Genomic DNA, 21793 nt, shown 5'->3' with positions numbered 1-21793 from the left:
AGAGACACCAGCACTGAATGGAAGATTCCTTGGAGAACAGTCAGAAGGAATTAAGAAATGATGCACTGCAGACAGGACTGTAAAAGATCTGGTGATCTCCAGTCGTTTCATGTCTGATTTGTAAAAACATATTATTTTGAGTCAAACTACAGATTTTTAACCCATTTTAAGAGGTTTCCCTCTAAGAATAAATCTTCAAGTCTATCTAAAGTGCTTGAACCATCTCTGTTTCACGACCTGAATGAGAAACAGACATGGGAAAGTAGTTTGGAAAACACGTATGACCTTGCAAATGGATATCCACTGGGACCAACTTCATTGTTTCATGTGAATGTGTACCATGTGTGTTTGACTGCAAACCGAGGCCATTTTTAACTCAATTTTTGTGTTTGTCGTCAGGAAACATGGGAGGATGTCTCTGAGGTCACCGGAATAAAACAAGTGAGAATTTCCTCCAAGCCTTGGAAGGGTAAATAAACCATAACGACACATTAGAGGAAGAACAACAACATGTCTAAGCTTGAAAATACAAACAGTTAAATTTTCCTGACATTGTTTTTTAAATTTTAATCTAGCTGACCCGTCCATGAACAAGTTATGATCTGTTGCATAAATAGCAATTGCAATATGTAACATTCTCATTTTGCCTTGATTGAGATTTATTGTTTAATAAACACAACAGGGTCAAAATCCTCAGACAAAAGCAACACAAAATTATTTATCCGATTATCAGGGACGTTACTCTTCATCGTCTGCCTTGTTACGCCGCTTAATGGATTCAAATAATCACAAACGGCTGTAGTTAGCACTTTCTCCATTTTTCTAATCTAATTAAACAGGAACTGGAGACAAAAGGCAAATGAGCCTCTCCTGTTGTGACGGAGGTTATAGCCACAAAATGAGCCCAGGCGTTTGGAAAAAGCGAGCCGCTCTAACTGAGGAGAGGGGAGGGAAAGGTGTTTGTGTGATTGGCTGTGTGCGTGTGCGCGCGCGTCCACAAAGATCAGGACAGATACACTTTGGAATTGATGTACCACAGTGTCTCATGTCCAAATCTATATGGCCCTTTTAATCCAATGAAAAATGAGAAGTGTGCGGTAACTTTGTTAGAAGTGGGTAATGCAGCCAGGGGAAATGGAACTGGGACCAGGTTTGCAGGCCTCATCCTCATTCGGTGTAGGAGCAAATCTGATTTCCACTAGGCCAGCTATAAGGCCACTATCTGCCTGTATCTCCCAAAGCCAATCAGGAATGATTAAATAAACTTGATGGACAGTTTTCTGATGGTCTGTTAAGTGTGACGTCTGTTTAACATGCACTTGGCCATAAACGCGTTCATCTAATCAATTTTTCATCCTCATTTTCCACAGAATGTGATCTTCTCTTAGACATTTTCAATACTTATGTCCCATCATTGATGGTGTTCAGAGATAAATTTCCTTTTGAGTCTGTACAGCACACAGAGGGGAGTAAAACTCAAAAAGATGATGACTTTCTCAAAATAAGTATGACAGAAACACATATGGAAACCATTTTTGGTTTGACTTAAGCCAAGAAAACGACTAAAAAGCTAATGCAAAAATCCGACTTCATTAATCGGTATTACTGCCATCGGTGAGGAATGGTTTTCAAATAACCTTGAAAAGTGGTGGAGTTTAGACGCAGCAAACGTCTGGAAGCTACATTTTAAGAGAAACCCACCTGTCAACAATGGATTACCTGCTGTGGGTTACTGCCTGTGAAACATAACATCAAAATTAGACAATAACCAGGGTTATGTTTCCATTTTACAGATGTAAAAATGTGTATTCTTTCATTTACGCCATGCTACCAATAAATCTTTGTTAAACAAAACCTTTTTTCAGGACACAACATTTTTGCTGCTATTACTTGAAAGGCAATATTTTTTTTTACTAAATTAAATAATGATTTGTAAGTTTTCAGGTTGTTTTTCACATTTTTTAATTTCAGTCAGACTAAATAATTTTTAAACCTCATGTATTTGTTAGCAGTTTAAATGAACAAACAAGAACTACAACTAAAAATGAAATATATCACATTGACGTTCTAAAGCTTTCAAAGTTGTTTTAGGCATAATTGTGGACAGTATAATAGCCCAATTGCCTTTTTATTATTGTAATTTTAAAATAAATGTCTTATAGAATATAAAAAACAAAACTCTATATAGAAAAAACTGTGATGTGAAGCTAAATTACAAAAGAAAATTTAAAAAAAATATTTCTAAGAGTATTTATCTTGTACACTGCATCAAGATAACCATTCAAATCAATAAAATCTAAACTATAGTGTTTTAAAAAGTGTGTTATAGGTAAAGTGCAATTCACAAAATTGATAATCTTTTAGGTTTTTATATTGTCTTTCTGTTATTTCTGTTATTATTAAATTTCATATAATGATCTGCTTTATTAAAATATATATACCGGTATCTATTTTATTTGTATGAACAATCTCTGCTGTGCGTGTCTTTCTTTGTTGTGTTTTATATTCAGTTTGGCTATTAAATTGTTCTTGTTTTTTGTTTTAAAACTGCTTTGCATACGATATCATATCTAAGTGACTCTCCAAAGACATCAAAGGTGTTAGCTTTTAGTTTATTTTTAACTGCTTCTGCACGTGTGCTTTTAGATGCGTGTCTGAGCGAGGGACATGATAGGGCCCCGTGTGTGATCGTGTTGATATGGACACTCATCCAGCTCCTCCCGACTCAGCCTCCATCCACTTCACTGTGATTAATTAGGAAAGTGAGTGGAATTACTTCATCAGCAACCCAAGGGAGACGATGAAAATATTTACAGAGCTCCCAGGACGGGATTTCATTAGGAGGTGCCTGGTGGTGAGTTGCCTCCTCTCTCTTCATGCCGCCGCAGAGTGGGGAGTACTCTGAAACTTGACCCCTCATGTCAAGTCACGTGGTGCCCATTAAATGCGATAATGTCAGTGACTATGCAGACGTGAGGCCAAAAATAAGCTGCTCATTTTCTTACACAGAGAATCAAAGCACATAGCCTAAAGTAACGGGAGCTAAACTGCCTCAAAATTTGCCAGACGTTGTGACAGCGCAGAGCTAAAGCTCAGTCCCACTGAGAGAGCACAAGTGAAGCTAAAGTGGGACATTAACCATTCTCGTCTCTCAAGGGTAGAAGCATCCACCCACGCAGTCCTGGGAAATTGGTGAGCATCAGTCTTTTGGCTAATGTTTGCTTCTCGTTTTGCTTTCTGTTGATTGGCACATGAGATACCATGCTGGGATGTTATTTCCTCCAGCACTTGTTCTTCCCTGCGCAGCTATCAGCTGGGGTAAACTGACCTCAGAAACACACAGTACAAGCACCCACAGAGCGGCTGAATGCCTCTGATTATCAGGGGAAAGTAAATACATGATAAATTTGGGGTGTTAGAAAGACTTTTCCCATTAAAACCAGCACAGACTGCAGAGAGTTTACAGAAAAGTTCTCTGAACCAGCGACGCTAATTTTTAAAAGAGGACTAATTATGATAAAAATAACTAAATAAGGGTTGTTAACACTGTCATGTCACTTACCGGGAGTTTGCATGGGTTCTAAAATGTCAAACAATGAACGGTTAAGATTTTAAAGATAAGGAAGGTTAGCAAAGGCTCTTTCTTTTTTTTTTCATTAAAGAGCACAATATTGCACAATGTTTTTACCAAAAATTACAAAGCAAGGCAGAATCCAAATATCATCAATAGAAAAAGGTGCAGTTGTAAGAAAACTACTTCTTTAAACTGTCCAGATAATTTCCAAGAGCATATTGTTCAAATAAATTCTATGCATTTCTTTTAAAATTAAATACATTTCTACACCTTTTAAAGAACTTTTTTTGAGAAAGTTTGACACCAGAAAAACACATTTGATATAAAGTGGGCGGAGCAACTTGGTGTTTAACCCTTGTGCTATCCTAGGCACTTTAACATTGGGAGTTGGGTCATCTAGACCCACTAGACAGTGCGCTGAACCTTTTTTCTTCAATGATTTGTGAGCTTCACTGGTGTCCATGGATTACATGAAATCCTCTACACCTTTATCCACCTTTTTCATGGTAGGGAGAACACGTCAATGTCAGGGTGGGGTCATCTACGATAGCACAAGGGTTAAGATGATTAAATGTCCTTTTATAACTTTTATCTTCTAAAGATTGTTTAAAATTCTCTGTCAGTCTGTAATTTCAACTCAAAATAGTATGCAATTCTGTTTGGTCTTGTATCATTTATTTTATTATTTACTTATATTTGTCCTTAGAGCAGTCTCACACACGCACGCACGCACGCACACACACACGCGCGGAGGGTTTGGGGAAGAGAAGGAGGGAGTTAAAATTGTGTGCCCTGTCTAGGCTACCCCACCTTGGTGGGACATAGCCTGGGTATATAGATACTTATATTGTTACTACTTTTATTATTTGTACAAGTATTACGCCACACTTTCTCGAAATCTGATGCGGCTATGGCGTGACCCCTGAAAAAGAATTCTGGTCTACAACAGTCACAAAAGCAGCTTTAAGAAAACTAAAAACAAAGAAAAGATGCAAATATTCATCAAATATCCTGTTTTTTTTTCAATAGAGAAATTTACTGTTCTTCATGGCCTACAACCACCACTCCCAAAAAGGAAAAAGAAGATAAAACCAGAGTATTTAATTTTGAAAAATCAAAATTTTTTGGCAGTCGTTGGGAAATTCCAGGGTCTGAATATTAAGCCTTATCTACATTGTTCTATCACATCTTTGTCTTATCACTGAGTGGTTCAGAACAGACTATCATTAATTTAAATGTAATAACAAAAAACATGGCTCAAGTTTTTGTATTTCCATTTGTACCACTTGATAAAGTGTCAAAAATTACCAACGAACACTATCTTATGGATCAGATGAATGTTTGTTTACTTGTCCCTTTTGTCTGCATCAAACTGCATCATTTACCAAACTGCAAAAAAACACAGACCACAATATTTCTTTATTTAAAACATTGAAATCTGTCCTTAATAAGTTAAACTGTTGATTTTAGTTTGAACCTGCAGGTCGTTGTCCATAAACTCAGACCTTCTATATCAGACAACCTAAACACACCAAAGAAACTAACTTATTAAAGTTATTCAACCCTGATTTAGGAGATGATGAAATAAGATTTTGATAAATAATGTTATCTGAAGACAACACACATGTGACACTGATATAGTCAGTAAAAAACAAAGCAATTAGTGGTAAAATCCCTTGAAGGAGAAAATATGGAAAAAGTTTTTCGGAGTCCTCGTTAAAATCACATAAAAAGAATTTTAGCTCATTTTATTAAATTATCACTTATATTAATAATTTATGTTGTGTTTACTTCTGGGCTTGTGTACTATTTCAGGATGTCTTCAAAGGACTTGTTGTTATCAGGATGTCTGTCCTGCATGATCAAGGTGACCTGAGGAAGGCCTGACCTTTGCCTCTGTTATTTCAGAGGAAATACCACAGAACACTGATCGTTTGCTTCTAGTTTAGTTATTGTCCGTGTGTCTATAAACACAGTTGAACAGGGCATAACTCTATACTGGAAACCAGTAAGAGCCCAACCTCTTCAGTGTTTGTTCACTGGTTGTTTAGCACTAACTGGCATTCCTCAAACAGTCTGCCAAGACAAACACCAAGCAAAACAAGAAATGGGGATGGGCACACAAGCAACACGTTCAAAAATGTTCTAAATAAAACAAAAAGTAGCCGACTCTCCAGGGACTCCCAAAAAGGCTGATGCACGAAACACTCATTTATTAAACTTTATGATTTGCCTAAAGCATCAAAAACTAGACCGGAGTTACAGACAGATGACTAGTGCAAGTTTTGACCTGTGGGTCAAGTGAACTCTGAGTCCCAGAGTAAGGATCAAGCTTGCAGGAACCAGATGACGAAGAAAAATGACTGAAGAATGCAAGTGAAGGTCATTTTGAGTTTCCTTTTAAATTTTCGGATGTTCTTTCTATTTACTGTCAGTAGAGAAGCTGAGAAAGAGAAATGTCCCAGCACTCTGGAATGTTCCTGTTAAATGTTATTTGCACCATTTAGCCAGTATGATTGGACACACAGGACTTAGATGGTGGGAAAACAGTGCAGATCTACGTGGGTTCTATAAGTCTAATTTTGTTTGCATGTTTGAGCTTTGAGTTTTCTGTTCAGATAATTGACTATGGAAACTGAACCAAGTGAGTGTGACGTCACCTATAGAAAATGACTTACTTCTGATTCCAACAAAATTAAGTCAATTAAGTCGCCATTTTTCTCAATATAGACGTCGCCATGTTTGAGACACACAGCAGTAGACAGTGATATTGCTCTGAATTGGTCTGATTCAGCGTTTCTATGGCAACAGCTCTCGCCAATCAGGAGTGAGCTTGTTGGAAGACCACTTAAAAGTGGACTTTGGAGACTGTCAAACGCTTTGAACATTCGCTGTGAGACTACATACTTTTGCCGTGGCATCTGATTGGCCAATTTAAAACTTGGATAACTTGCAAATAAAAGTATAGGGAAAAAACAGGATTGTCAAGAACATGTTAAAAACAGGCTGTTCCGCAAGAATAGTTATTCAACAACAACAAAGAGGCTTTAAATTAATGTAAAAACAGAAATTCTAGAGCAATATTTAACAACAATGAAACAATAGATATGGCTTAAAGCACGTGTCAAACTCAAGGCCCGCGGCCAAATGTGGCCCGCCATGTCATTTTATGTGGCCCGCGAGACCATAGAAGTTTTTAATTTCTTAAAATAAGAAAATAAAAATTGGTGTGTATTTATTCATATCTAGGGAGAATCAGACTTGAAATATCGGATTGGGCAACTATACATTAGGACCTAAACATTGTCCATATAACCTAACCTGACAGAATCAAATTTAAAAGGATTTATGCTAGAGTAACAAGAAAACATATGTTTTCTATACAACTGTAATTATCACTTTAAAAAGTTATAATAAAGAAATAATGAGTTATTTAACATTAAGGAGTAGTTACATATGTTTTTCATTACATTTGGTTACATGTATAGGTTATATCTGGCCCTTTTAGGACAGCGACTATGCTGATGTGGCCCTCGGTGAAATTGAGTTTGACACCCCTGGCTTAAATCACTTCTTGTTTTACACTAACAAACACAAAACAAACACAAATATCCTCCTGACTACCAAGAAGAAATTATGTCTAGTCAATTTTTTAGTGATCCACAAAAGTAAAAAAAACTGTATACGTTACCTAAGCCCCACCCCTTCACATTTGGAACCATTGAAAAGCCCCAAATGTTCTCTGTTTATGACAAAATTAGTTAATTAAGTACTATGCAGTGCTTGAGATAGTCAGGTTTAGAAATGTCTTCTACAGAGAACAAATGTACTTTAGTCAGGAGGATATGATGGTCTTTGTTATTTTAGCATGATTTTTAGATTCACTTTCACTTGTAAATCAAAAGTTAATATTTTTAACCTTATTACAATCATTATTGACAACTTTTAATGTAGACATTTTACAGTTTTAGACCAGATTCTTAAAAATTTCATCAACACCACTCAGTTTCCATGTGTTGATAAAATAAAAACACTTTAATAAAATGGCCTTGCACAACTACAACTACATTACCCTTACTCTGGCCGTCAGAGTCAGTCACTGAGTGATGCAGATCTGTAAACTGTAAAGTTGTCTATTTATCATAAGCTAAAGAAGCCAGAGCAACAATCTGTTTCAATGGGAAGCTGTGTGCATTATCTATTGAATACAGAGTAAACGCTTTGACACAGAGACTGTTGTGCAAAGACCTCCTTATTTTTGTCCCTTTCCACAACCGCATGCTGCCGAAGAGGCATGACTGAGCTCTCCTTTACCAATACAACGACACATTCTGTGTTCTTTTAAGCCACAAACATTTCCTTAACTATACAAACATGGGCAGAGTTGTGTATTATCTGCATCTTCTTTGCACGTATACTGTCTGCTTCCTCTGGGCAATGAATCTCATCAGCTCGGAATACGTGCAGATGACTGACTTTTTTCTGTCTCTGAGGACAGATTTTTATGAAAGTGCTGATTCTACGTGCTTGAAAATATATGGGAATAAACTGGAACTGCAGATTTCAAAGTAAACAGATCCACATTAACAGATGAAATGGAAACTGTTTTCCTTCAGCTCTTGTTGAAAGCTAAATAAACTGCAATGATTCAGGGGAGATATGCCTTCGAATTTGTGGTGAAAAGATTATATTGCAAAAAGATGATTAAAATATTAAAATACAAACAGATCTTTGTCTCTGGTCAAAAAGGTGGAATTTAAAGGTGATTTTAGCTGAGAAATCAATGGTTGTAGAGGATATTTCTAAAGATTGTTTAATAATATTTTTAAAAACTTTCATCAGCTTTTTATATAAACTAAACATTATTAATATGTCTCACCTTCACCAGAAGGCTTGTATGATTAAAAAGTCATGTCATCTGTTACAGGTCTGTTTGTATCTTTAAGTACATGAACAGAATCTAATCAAGTATCACAACTAAGCCTTCATGTGTGATGGCAGTGTTGTCGACGCATGTGTTTTATTTACCCTTTCCAGTAGATTCTATCTTTTTTTGTGTGTGTGATGTTATCAAGACCCCACATTTCATTTCTGAATCTTAAGCCAGCCCAGAATTATTGTGCGCTGCAGTTCCTCAAATGACCCACTGGAGGCTGGCTTCGGAAAGGGGCCAGTTTTCTATTAATTAGCATTTTAAAAAGTCAAAATTTACACCAAAAATAGAACTATTCACAGTTTGGCTTTCAAAACATTTTACTGGAGGTCTATTTAATAAAACGCTCACGTAACGTTTAGTCCCCGAATCCCCAAATTCTTAAAGGTTTTAAGTAAATTCAAGTGTGTTCTTTCCTACTTCATGCTATTCTTAAGCCTTTTAAACTAAACTATATTCATATATATGATAATATATGACCTTTGGCACACTAAAGAATTTTTTTTTAATGAAATTTGAGTTATTTTTGCAGTTTTGCAGATGTTAGACGACTGGACTCCAGCTTTCGCTGCGGGTGACCTAGAGCCGGCTTCGGCAGCGTGTCTGTGTTTTGCCCATGAAAAACAAACAAAACTTTTGCAAAGATGGATGTGCACAGTATGCATTAAAATGTAAAGCATTTTGCAGATCACGCTAGCTTTGTGGAGAAAGTGTGTGTGTTAGCCTGGGGGCGGTATTGGCAGTGCAGACTCTTCTTGGAAAGGGTTGTTCTTATCTACGGCACCATGACCCACTGATTTTTGTGGATTAGAAGGGGCTGTTGCTCAGAGAGCAGGTTTTTAGAGGAATGCTCAGAAGTGCTTAAATGGATCAAAATACCACTTTGTTGTTTTTTTTTGTTTTTGTTTTTTTGTGAGGAATTAACATTATAATGCACTAGAAGCTCAAAAAGTTGATGTCACATGATATATACCCTTTAAATATACATTGGGCCTCCATATGTATGGTGCTTTCCTCCACATATACACACATTGCTTTTGAATCTTGGCTGTTTGGTCAGGCAAGGGTTTGCATTCGTCTGTTTTAGCTGCTCACTAAAGTTTCTTGCAAAGCCTGAAAACATGAACATGCCTGTTGATACGGTGACTTTACATGGGTCAGACGTGTGAGCGTGCATGGTGTTGCCCCTGTTGGTATGTGTTGTTCCTCATATAGAAACAACACATACCAACAGGGGTAAACAGGCTGTTGGAGCCCTGTTTTTTTTAATGAGTTATTTTCCTTCCTATTGATAAAAATGCTCATCTGGGTTGTATTTTGCTTAAAGCAACGGTTCCCTGACTTCCACTCAGATTTTGCATTTCTAAGGGACTTTTACACCGAGATTAACAGACATTAAAGGCAGTTACTCAATGTTCTTCATCTGTTCTTTACGTCTGTTATAGAGAATAGCTATTCTCTTGCTGTTTCTTTAGTCCAAAGAAACACAAATGTGTGTGCAATTATTAATATATTCTTCCATCCACTGGGCCAAGATCCTGTACTACATAAAATACATGTTTTATTTTTCAGTGTTGGCACTCTCTCTGAAAACAACAGCACTAAAACACAAAAAAAGTTTTTGTTACTCTGGCAGCATGCATCCAACATTTACACACCATGAGCATAAACACAGTCATTTCCATCTGTTTCTTTTAAGCCATTTTATTCTTTCTTTCAGGACTATCCAACAAACAGAAGTCTCTGCAATAACAAACTGTGGTTGTCAACCATTTCTGCTCTCTGAAAAATAAGCCACCTGTGATCCATTAAGTGAAAAGACGTGATGTTAACGATTGCTCGACTCTTTGTGTTCCTGTCTTGTGCAGCGTCATAGACTGCAGCCAGGTAATGTATACATGACATTTAAAAGAATGAATTGCCAATTAATGCAAACACTGGATTTTATGATCTTTACTCTTATATTAAAGGTGAAGTAAAACATAATAATTCCAGCTTGTTAATGAAATTACAGTGAGACAGCACAACCTTTAATTGAATTTTTGTTTTTTTGGTTATAAACCATAATTTTCTATGTTTAAAAGTAGTGAATTATGTTTATTCTAATCTTTCAGAGTTTCTAGAGTTATTAAAACATCATTGTCATTGCTGTTTCCCTCTATAGTTGTTTTCTCTGCAAGAAATATCTTTCTGCAGCTCTGTTTGTATTTTTACAGCACTATCAAAATCCTCTGCCAACAGCATCAGTCTCCAAACAAAGTTACAGATCATCCCGGGAGTAAACTCTGAGAGCCTTCAGCTTTTTTTTTTTTTATATTTGTTAGTCAAACATTTATTGAACCAGAAAGTCTCAGGTAATTTGTAGATTCATTGATTTAATGTTTAACTGTTGTCTTTCAAAAGCTCATTTTACAAACTCACACTGAAAAAGGCGATGCCTGAACACACCACAAAACAGCAACTAAATCATCAATTTCTATCAAAATATATCTTGATGGATTCTGCAATCCTGTTTGATATGGAAAACTTTTAAGATTGTTTTTTTTTTTTTACATGTGGCGCATAAGTGTAACAGCTGGTGTACAACTGTGCTGCGTATTACACACATTTAAGACCAGCAGCCTGATGTCTTTCTTTGAGCTGAAAAAAATGATTCACAATGTCATTTCAAGTGTCTGATTCAATTGCCCAGTTTTTGTTTAGATATTGTTTATCATTTATGACGTGTGCATTCACTTGTGCATTTTGCGCTGGAAAAAGAGAAATTTATCCCCAAAGAGCAATTCCGTTGGCAACAAATCAGTTGCAGGCAGGCAAAAACAAAACAAAACAGACATCATCCTTCAGTGAGTAATCAGTGGTTGGTCAGTCAGTGCAGCTGGTTGTCCTTAAGAGTGTGCATGACATCAAAATTAAATTCACTGCAACATCAGGAAAATATTTTGAAAGTGTTGATTTATCTCTGGGTAAAAAAACTTCTAAAACCTACAGTGGGGCAAAAAGGTTTTTAGTCTGCCACCAATTGTGCAAGTTCTCCCACTTAAAACAATGAAAGAGGCCTGTAAATTTTCATCATAAATATAAAAGAAATCCAGGAAATTACATTCTGCTTTTTTAATAATTTATTTGTGAAATTAAGGTGGAAAATAAGTATTTGGTCACCAACAAACAATCAAGATTTCTGACTCTCACAGATCTATAACGTCCTCTGTTAGATGATTGTCTGTCCTCCACCTGTATTACATGCACCTGTTTGAATTTGTTATCTTTATAAAAGACATCTGTCCACAACCTTTAAACATTCACACTCCAAACTCCACTATGGTCAAGACCAAAGAGAAGACTGAATCTGCGATAGGTAAGCAGCTTGGTGTGAAGAAATCAACTGTGGGAGCAATTATTAGGAAATGGAAGACATACAAGATCACTGATAATCTCCATCCATCTGGTGCTCCCCTCTAGATTTCACCCCATGGGATAAAAAATGATCACAAGAACGGTGAGCAAAACTCCCAGAACCACATGGAGGACCTAGTGAATGACCTGCAGAGAGCTGGGACCAAATTAACAAAGGCTACCATCAGTAACACCCCCTGCTAAAACCAGTACATGGGCAGGCCCATCTAGAGTTTGCTAGAGAGCATTTGGATGATCCAGAAGAGGATTGGGAGAATGTCCTATGGTCAGATGAAAAAAATAACTTTAATTACAAGTTTGTTTAAATGTCTTTTCATCATTCAGACCGAACTTCACAGTCACTCAGTTCGCTGGTGCTATATGCTACCTAATGTAAATTTCCTGTTCAAGTGGGAAACGTGTTTATTTGTTGTAGAACTGAGTTGTCAAAGGCTGAGCTGTTTCCTCGAAACGTGTTTGTCACACATGAATCTGTTTGTTACAACAGGGATGAGAACTTGAGAAAAAAAAAGATAACCAGCACCACTTTTCCCGTAGGACGGGGCTGTTTTTAGTGTCCTAAAGCCCCCAAGGCCACTGAGTCAGCTGAGTCCTCAATGTTTCCAGTGGGACATGTGGAGGTGCAGCACACTGCCCATTTATACCAAAGTGAAAGAGATTGACAGATAAAAATAAGACCAAGTTGAATTACTGATGGTAGTTCTAATTTTTGGTGGTATTTTATTTTTTGACCTTTTTTTCTACTTGCTCCTTTATAAAAAAAAAAAGAAAAAAAAAAGGCAAAGGGTGAGAACAGCATCGCTGTTCTTTTCACATGATGTTTACACAAGAGGAGGCTGGCAGGGCTCTGGAACAGGTTTCAGTGCTTCTTTTTCCTCGACACCCATTCTCACATGCAAACACACAGTTACACACACTTGTGGTTTGTGACAACATTCAGCCAAGCTCCCAACTTAACAATAGCAGCAGAGGGCCTCGATGATGGATACACACAAACCCCTGTATTTTCTTGGGAGACTAAAAAAAAAATAGCAAGAACAAATATGACAAAATACGTTCACGACGGGTTGAATAAATTCAAAGATTTTCACACAAAAGAATACTAAGTTGAATGTATTTGTTTCAGCTTCCACCATCTGAGTTTCCTGTCATAACATAATAAAAAATCACTTTAATAAACACAAACAAACCTAAGAGCAGCATAGTCATGTCTTCTTTTATCTTCGTCTATAAGCTTTTTGCTGAACAGATGGCTACCTCAAGGAAGTAAAATACATCTACATGACATGTTTTATTGAATTGAAAAGTCATCCAGCTGATAAACCTCACGGACTGAAAGGAAGTATAAATGCATTTTTATCCCCTGCAGATCTAATTAAGAACTTAAGAAATTTATGGGAGAGGTTACATTGTAAGAGAAGTAGCAATCCTCCCCCACAATCCCCTCTGTATTTTTCCCCATCCCTCCCAGAGCGTGGATGTAAAAAGACAACCTTGGGGAGCAGAGACTTAAACAATGTAGAAAGCCCTCACAGGCCTTCCAACTAACTTCCCTCCAATCTCTAAGAAACTTCCTGTTTGTGCAGAAAAAGTTGTTGTCTTTTTAAAAATCTGTCCTTTTGCTCTGATCCTGAGGAGTGTGGCCACAGCACAAATTCACATATCCAGGGTCAGCCTCTGGGTCTGTGATTTCCGTGACGCCAAGCAGGAACTGAAAGTTAAGAGCAAAAGGGCAATTTGGAGCCTTGCAACCCAGGTTTTGCATCTAATCCTGCCTTCTTCCAGTACCAATAAAAAAGGAAAGAACACAGAGTTGATGTGGCAAAACATATGTCGTGTTTTGTTACTCTTTGTCCCTTCAGTCCTCCCACACAAGTGTTGTTTTTGAGTCACAGTTTGGACTCATGCTAGCAGCACTAACAAGGCAGGTCCTTACAGAGTGAGAGGTGCTGTAAATATTTAGTGAGCCTTGAATACGCCACAGGGGATGGTGGGAGAGCTGTCCTTTACACCTACACACCTCACTGAGAAAATACAAAGCCTGTAAAAGTCCCATTGCAAGCCCGTTTTGCCCATCTGAAGGTCATATGGCCAGTATGTACTGTAAAAGCTGCAAAAACACACCGGGCATGTGACGCATGTTCAAGAACACGCTAAACGCAGGCCTATGGTTTTCCCACTGGACAAGCAGGGAGGGACTTCTTCTTTTTACTGTTTTTACTTTTACTATCACCACAACCAAATACGATGAAAGTCCAAACATGGCTTAACTTTCAACATGCATGCAATGGTTGTTTTGTACATAGAGCCTAGAAACTATTGTAGCTAAGCATTAACGCAAATGTGGGAGCCTGAAACATTTATCTGCGTTTCGATAGATTTTTCATTAGAAGTGGCAGCCTGGATGCAGAGGGGGGTGTGAATGGATGTATGCTGTCAGTGCAAAGCCCGAACTCTGCTGAACATTTGTTGCATAAAATGCATTTTATGTATGGCATATAAGAGACCAGGGGTCCTACTATGACTAAAAATACATTTAAAAATGTATTTTTCAATATCTAATATCTCACAAACTATCATTTATTTAGACAGTTCCAACTTTTCAAAACATTTACTCATTTCAGGAAATACGGGCTGCAACATTTTTGTACAAATACTATGAAAATGTTTAACACTTTTTCTATTTTCTTTTAAGATTCTTTTAAGAATATGAAATACTGCTTGTCTTTGTGGTTTAAGGGGTTAAAAACTGGTCATTCTGTAGCTTGAGAGCAGATTTATTGTGAGAACATAGCTTATAAAGTTGATTTTTGGCAAACTTTTATTCTCATGGGGAAAATATTACAAGTGGGAACTGAGGTGGACATGGAGCGCATGGAACAATGAATGGTATTTACAAAGCAGAAGCAAATTTTCAGGAACATGTGGCCTCCTTAGACTTCAAAAAACATGTTTGATTTGCATATACATATTAAATGAATTACATACATTAAAAAAAAAAAAATACTACATTTTTTTGGTCCTCCAAAACAAAATAATGGATTCATAGATGGGAAAGAAAGCCAGATGGAAGTGCCCAGTCAGAAAAGTAGATCCTAAAACCACAGCAGTCTGGATTCATAGCATCATAACTAAAGTCATGTACTACTTTAAATATAAGTTTTATCAATTTTTTCCCCCTCCCTACTCCCTAACTACTGAAAAACTATGTATAGTTGGACTGGATTTTAAAAGCAATTCAGACACCACGCTCACTCCTTTTTTTTTAAACGACAAATATGACAACACCTATTTGATGAGGTAAAAACCTAATAAATGAGGATATTAAAAAGACTGAAGTGTGACCCATGTGAACGTTTGTTCTAATCAGAAAAAGGTTTTCTGTGCCCATGTGCACAGGTGAATTTTAACACGACCATTGATCCGATCAAGATATTCTGCCCATGTAACGACGGCTAATCTTTGCCCCTCCCTCCTTCCCGGCTTCCACCTGTGGGCTCCGTAAAGGGGGGTTTTGTTACCTGAAAGTTTTATGGAAATTTCTCATGGAATTGAACGGAGCCTTATGCCAAACGAAAAAGATGTGAATGCCAACTTAAAGAATGTGGAAAATTAAGTATGTCAAATAAATATTTCTTACTGCAAGAGTTGTCTGACTGAAATACTGTTACACCATCATGTTGCTGTATGGTCACTATTATTATTATTTTTATTATTATTATTTGAAATTTCTTATTAAGAGGGGCTGAACAACACTAAATCAATTTCTATTCACCATTTCACAACAATCCAAATTCAAATTTGATTAAACATTAAAGAAAACCTCCAGATGTTTTTCGAGTGTGGCTGTCACAGCACCTCCTCACTCCAAAATAGACTGATGGGGACCTAAATACCTAACAAGACTTTAAATCAACTTTAACTTATTAATTGTTTGGTATATTCCCACTCAAACTTTATGTCTGTTTGGAAAACTATTTCCCATAGCTAATTCTTCTACTAAACAAAGCTGGATCTTTGCTGGTAACATTATAATTTCTAACAGTAAAAACTAAGAAAGTTGTTTTTCTAATGTAAATATGAAAGAAATTGCTTTTAAAAAAATCAATTCATGGTTTTACAGAAATCAATAAAGCATTTTCTAAAATAAGATTGATTCAATTGAATAGATCTTCTTCTTAAACCCTAAGAATCACCTGTAGAGTTAAACAAATAAAGACGGAAAAGTATTTGCACCCAAACACTTTGGTCCAGCAAAGCTGTATAGATTTGACAATATACCTGGATGGACAAAAAAAAAAGGTTATGCTGCCCCTTTAAGAACACTGGACCTTCATCTTAGAGCACTCCAAAATAATAATTTAAAACATCAACTCTCAGAATAGTTGGCTCTGATGTTCACTTTTCTGTCAACCTGACTTATTTTTCTCAATTCCTTGTTTTTCCGTTATAAAATTCTTAGCCCTTTAAACCGAGCATGTGATCCTCTGAGAAATACTTTAAATCCCCGCAGATAAACCAAAAACCTTGGCAGTGCCTTAAAAGGTAACCTAGAACATTTTTCACACTGCATACTCCTCAAGCTCTCAAAGTGCTGAACAAATTCCAGTGATTGGTGGAAAAGAGGCATTCGTTGCATCATTTCCACCTGTGCCTTGACTGCTGAGACAACTCCAAAATGTCTTCCATGTGGGAATAATGAGAAAACAAATATCAGACTGAGAACATGAAGAATATTTTAGGTCGACCCGTTTTTTCAGAAAAACACACAATGCTCATTAGAAGCAAACGTCTGTAAAATATATGTTGCAATACATGTGAGAATTCTAGGTTTTGGCAGGGATTGTGTTGATCTGAGGCTAATATAGACCATATGCAGACTAAAACATTGAATTATTTGTCATTCAGAGCAAATTCTGCTATAATTTCGCATGACAGGAAATATGCAGCGTTAACTTGTCAGAGCATTTTTTTAATGGTGCCACAAGAGATGTATGGAGTGATATTTCTGCCTCCATGTTGCACACAAAACTTTCTAAGCAAATGAACATGTTAAATATTTGCTTTTCAATTATTTTTTATTTTTCTTTCATTTTTTTTGTTTTTGCTTTCCAAAACGTTTTTTTTTTTTGCTTTCAAAAACGTTTTTAGCGTTTGCAAAATGAATGTTTTCGCATGCTTTGTTATCAAATCTTGCTTTTTTTCCTATCCTTGATTTTGCTGACTACTTTGAGCGCGTCTTAGCGTGATAAAACTGCCACAGCCAAAAAAGTTCTCGCATGCATTGTTTCTTATCTCACTTTTTTCCTATCTTTGATTTTGCTGACATTAGTTTCAGTTTGACATGACAAAGCTGCCAACAGCTGCTGATTGGTCCAGATTCTAACCAATCAAATCGCCACATTTATCTAACATGGTGTCTGCTACCAAGGCTCAGAAACTGAAGCAGCTTATCCTCAATTTTGTCTTTTTGGATGAATAGATTTTCATTAAATATGTGTTTCCAGCGGTGTCAGACGATATAAGGGCTGATGTAATTCCCACATATTTACATCCAAGATGCTCATTGCGGCATTGCCCGCACTGAGTTTTAAGCTCCCCCACAGCCAATGTTTTTAGCACGTATTAGCCTAATGCTAACCCTTCTTCGAGGTCCTTGCAGCCAAGACAAAAGCACTGACCGCACGGATTAAAGAAATTATGAGCGAGCAGGCCCTTAATAATAATCATAACAGTAATAAAAGAACATCTAGAAAATACGTGTTGGTCCGACCAGCAAACGTTTAGCATGGCGAAATCTGCTTGAGCTGTTGATGGGGGCTCCAGCTGTCCTCGAACAGCAAGATCAGCACAGAAAAGCATATTTAGGAGATAGTCTCCTGCAGCTTCGCGCTGATTTTGCAATGAGCATCTTGGATATAAATATGTGGGAATTACATCAGCGTTTATTTTGTCTGGACACCACTGGATATATCCCATATTCAATGATGATTCAGAGTTTCTCAGATCTGCGTAGCAGCACTTTCCACCTTCGGCGATGCGGCTGCCGGACTGAAGACAAAGCTAGTCTCGGGGAAAGTTTCGACGAACCGTGGTGCATCCGAAGGAGGTCCGCGGAAGGCGGAAATGCTGCTACGAAGTCCCAAGAAGCTGTGTGCAATCATCAGGAGTGCGCAACCGTCACAAAGCCCTGTCCTCTGCTGCTAACACAAAGCTACAAGTCTGGCCGCACTGCTCCTAGATATGTCTGTGTCTCTTAGCAGCCGGAAACGCGGAGATAGCACTGACGTCATCGCCCAGCCTCCCCTCTGGAAATGCTAAGTCGAATTGAATTATGCGACACTATTCGTAGGTGGTTGTGAAAATGAAAATGCAATCCCCTCTTTGCATTTTCGTCGTAGTTATGACACAGAATAAGCGGTTTTTAAGTAGAAAATGAAAAAGCATTTTGGTGGATTGATTTTTCGTTTTAATTTAAGTCATTTGATGCAGCTACATTTTGAAAATTAAAAAGCATTTCTGTTAATCCAATTTAATTGTCAAATTAGACGTTTCTAAATGAATTTTGGTACACGTTTACCAAAGAACTTTTTGAAAATGAAATGTCAAATACCATTTTTTCTTATCATTGTAATTAGGTGACAGAATAGGGAGCCGGTTTAGCTCGTGCTGGTTTGCGGCGCCTTCCGTCTGTGAAACCAGGGTTTGAATCCGGGCTGCTCCCTGTTCCCTTCTCTACTTCTGTGCCGGTCCCAAGCCCGGTTGCATTGAGAAGGTTGCGTCAGGAAGGACATCCGGCCTAAAACATTGCCAAGTTTACCATGCGACTTGTTCGCTGTGGCGACCCCTGATGGAAAAAGAGAAAGAAGAATTAGGTGACAGAATAAGCAGTGTTGAAGTAGAAAAGGAAAAAGCATTTGGAAGGATTGCTTTTTCTTTTTAATTTTGAGTCAAAAAAATGCAGCTTCATTTTGAAAATGAAAAGGCATTTCTGGTTTTGACTTTTATTTTTAATTATGCTTTAATTATTATACAAATGCTTCCATACTGTTCAGGGATTCTGGCGTTTTCAAACGTTCAGGCCCGTTTCTCTCAGACTAAAACCCAGAAGGAGCAGCAAATCAGCTAAAATCAAACAGAGTTTTGTATTTATGTTAGTGACCAAAGTGTTCAAAACATCTGCAGCAGAAAAAAAACGTCTGAGCTGCGACTTCGTCCAGCCGGAAGTAACACTTTCTAAGATTTGTATCTGAACTATTGTTTTATTTTAATCAATGAATGTTGACATATTAAGAGAAAACCCCATTTTTCATGAGTATTTTTTTTTACTTTGGACAAACGATCATGAGTTCTAAAACATAAGACACTGTGAAAATGAACATAAAGTGAAAAATGCTTCTACTGCTAAATACATTGAGTCTGCTTTGGTGAGCCATCATTCTTTGCTTGTTACTAGTGTTATTCTATTCCAAAACACTTGTGCAGCATCTGAGCCTTGGTAGCAGACACCATATTAGATAAATGTGGCGATTTGATTGGTTAGAATCTGGACCAATTAGCAGCTGTTTGATGGCAGCTTTGTCACATCAAACTGAAGCTAATGTCAGCAAAATCAAAGATAGGAAAAAAAAGTGAGATTTGATAACAACGAATGCGAAAACATGTGTTTTGCAAACGCAAAAACAGTTTTTGAAAGCAAAAACAATTTTGAAAGCAAAAAAACAAAAATTGGAAGCAAAATAAAAAATAATTGAAAAGCAATTATTCAAAATTTTCATTTGCAACTTGGAAAGTTTTGCGTGCAACGTGGTGGCAGAAATGTCACTCCATAGAGATGGAGCAGGTACTTTTCTGATGCAGAATCCCAGGATCTTTCTTTAGCCCTCACACAGGATTGTGTTTCCATAAACAGGTGGGCTGTGTGTTGGGTGGCATTTTACCGCCTGTGTTGTTGTGCCACAAAAAGCTTGTCCTTCCCTGCAGTGCTCCGTGCTACCAGTAATTACCTCAATTCATTCTACCACAGCTTAAGTGCTTACACAGCTAATCTTGTTAGCCTGATTTGATTAGCCAGAACATCACCCACCATCACACCTCCAGGGTACGCTTGAGATGGAGCGTTGTCCTCTTCCTGGCCTGACTCACCACTAGAAATTGTACAAAATCTTGGAATGAATTTCTTTGGATGATGTACTGTAGTGGGACTTCCCTGAAGTTTCACAACATGAACATCCAAGCGTTCTTCAAAATGACTTATGAAAGCTTAGATTGCCAATCAGCCAACAACAACTTCAAATAAACATTAATTATCTGAAAAAGGTATGATTAAAACTATTTTTATTATATTCCCAACATCATTTCTCCCCCACAACAAATACCCTTTTTAAAATCTCCAAAATCTGTTTGTGCTCCTTGTCAAGGAATGTAAATCTCTGTTGCAGAAACGGGTGTTGCAAAAACATCCTGTCCCCACTGAGAAATATTTGCTTTGTGGAAAATGCAACCAGAGATTCGATCCTAGGAACATAATTCTCCGCTCGCTTCCTGAGAGCTCCCATGGGTCAGATGTGGAGGGTTGATAGTTCTTGTGACAGCAGACCGCAGGATGCGGTGCAGATGCTCCCTGGTGTGACTGGATACCCAGAATGACAGTGTTCTCTCAATTCTTATCATCTACAGTGACAGAAGATGAAATAGAAGCTGATGGAAATCTCTTGGAGGTGTTGACCCCCTTTCGTCTTGTCCTCTAAAACCAGGTCTTCCTGAAAAATGGCTGAAGCGCTGTTCACCTGCATGTCTTGTATTTTCAAAACCCTCTCGCATCTTTGTGTCAAGGTGCCCTTTGACCTATTGCAAAATCCAAAAGGGCGTATGACGTGGAAATCCTTACAAGCGTGATCATTCTCCAATGACATGGTTACACCTGAGTGAGCAAAAGCCACCAAACAGGACGTCCGTTCAACCCTGAGTGTTTTTTTTCCCCGGGCTTCCCTTTTAACTCTTTTTTTTTTTTTCCAGCCCATCATAATCCTTTATGATGACAAGAGGTGAGTCCACATCTCAACACCTTTCTTGACCCTCTGAAAGAAAAGAATAGAAAGGGAGAAAGAATTTTTGCAGGCAGTCCCTAAAAAAAGACCTTCCTTTGTAACACAGATGGATTACATGTGTCAAAAGTGTGCGGGCTTCAGATTCCTTCCCTCCATTCCAGAGGGCATACGTGAAGCTTTTGTCTCAGTCATGCCTCAACAGTCCAGTGCACACACGATGAGTTTCATTCCAAAACAAACTCCTAATAATTTACGAGCAGAAAATGTTTATGCTGCTGTGTGCTGAGAGGATCCCGCACTAATATGTGAGATATGCATTTGTTGGCTTGTGCCTCACACTAAAAGAGACAAACAATACAAAACAGGAGAAAATATAACTGATAAACGAGAGACAGCTAAATCCCACACTGCAAAACAGGAAGTGTTCCCCAACTCTCTGTCAATCTGAACCCTCCCCTTTTCAATCTTCAAAAACATGCACCCTGATTCAAACTAAGAGGCTGCTTGTTGCAGCTATTAATACTCTGCGATGACAGGTCTAATCACTATGGGAGCCTTCCAGGCCAAGTAGAGGATGAGGGACAGGGGACTGTCATGATGACATGACATTAAAGACATTGTGCACATGACTGTGTCATGTTCATCAGAATCATCACGATTAAACTGCAACCGATTTTGATCATAAAACATTTCAAAATAAAAGTGAGTGAACAAAAATAAGCATTACAAAAACAGACAAAAGGGGAGGGGGTAACGATTAGGAGGGGATAGAGGGAGGAGTGGTGCTTTCGGGTAAGACCTGATTCTTTAATCGTAAGA

At 37.6% G+C, this 21793-nt stretch overlaps 1 long non-coding RNA gene across 1 annotated transcript in view; it reads left to right on the top strand.

Annotated features, from left to right (window-relative positions):
• LOC144988138 (uncharacterized) overlaps positions 1-15536 on the top strand; it is a 107945-nt gene extending 92409 nt beyond the window's left edge. Inside the window, exon 3 of the long non-coding RNA XR_013651952.1 lies at positions 400-15536. This is a non-coding gene — a long non-coding RNA (uncharacterized LOC144988138). The remainder of the gene's footprint in view (positions 1-399) is intronic.
• The last annotated feature ends 6257 nt before the right edge of the window (positions 15537-21793 follow it).

This window comes from Oryzias latipes, chromosome 20, assembly GCF_053564925.1.
Source record: "Oryzias latipes strain Hd-rR chromosome 20, Olatipes_Hd-rR_3.1".
Classification (NCBI taxonomy): Eukaryota; Metazoa; Chordata; class Actinopteri; order Beloniformes; family Adrianichthyidae; genus Oryzias; species Oryzias latipes.
Note: the sequence above shows the minus strand (reverse complement) of the source record. Positions and strands in the feature narration are given on the sequence as shown.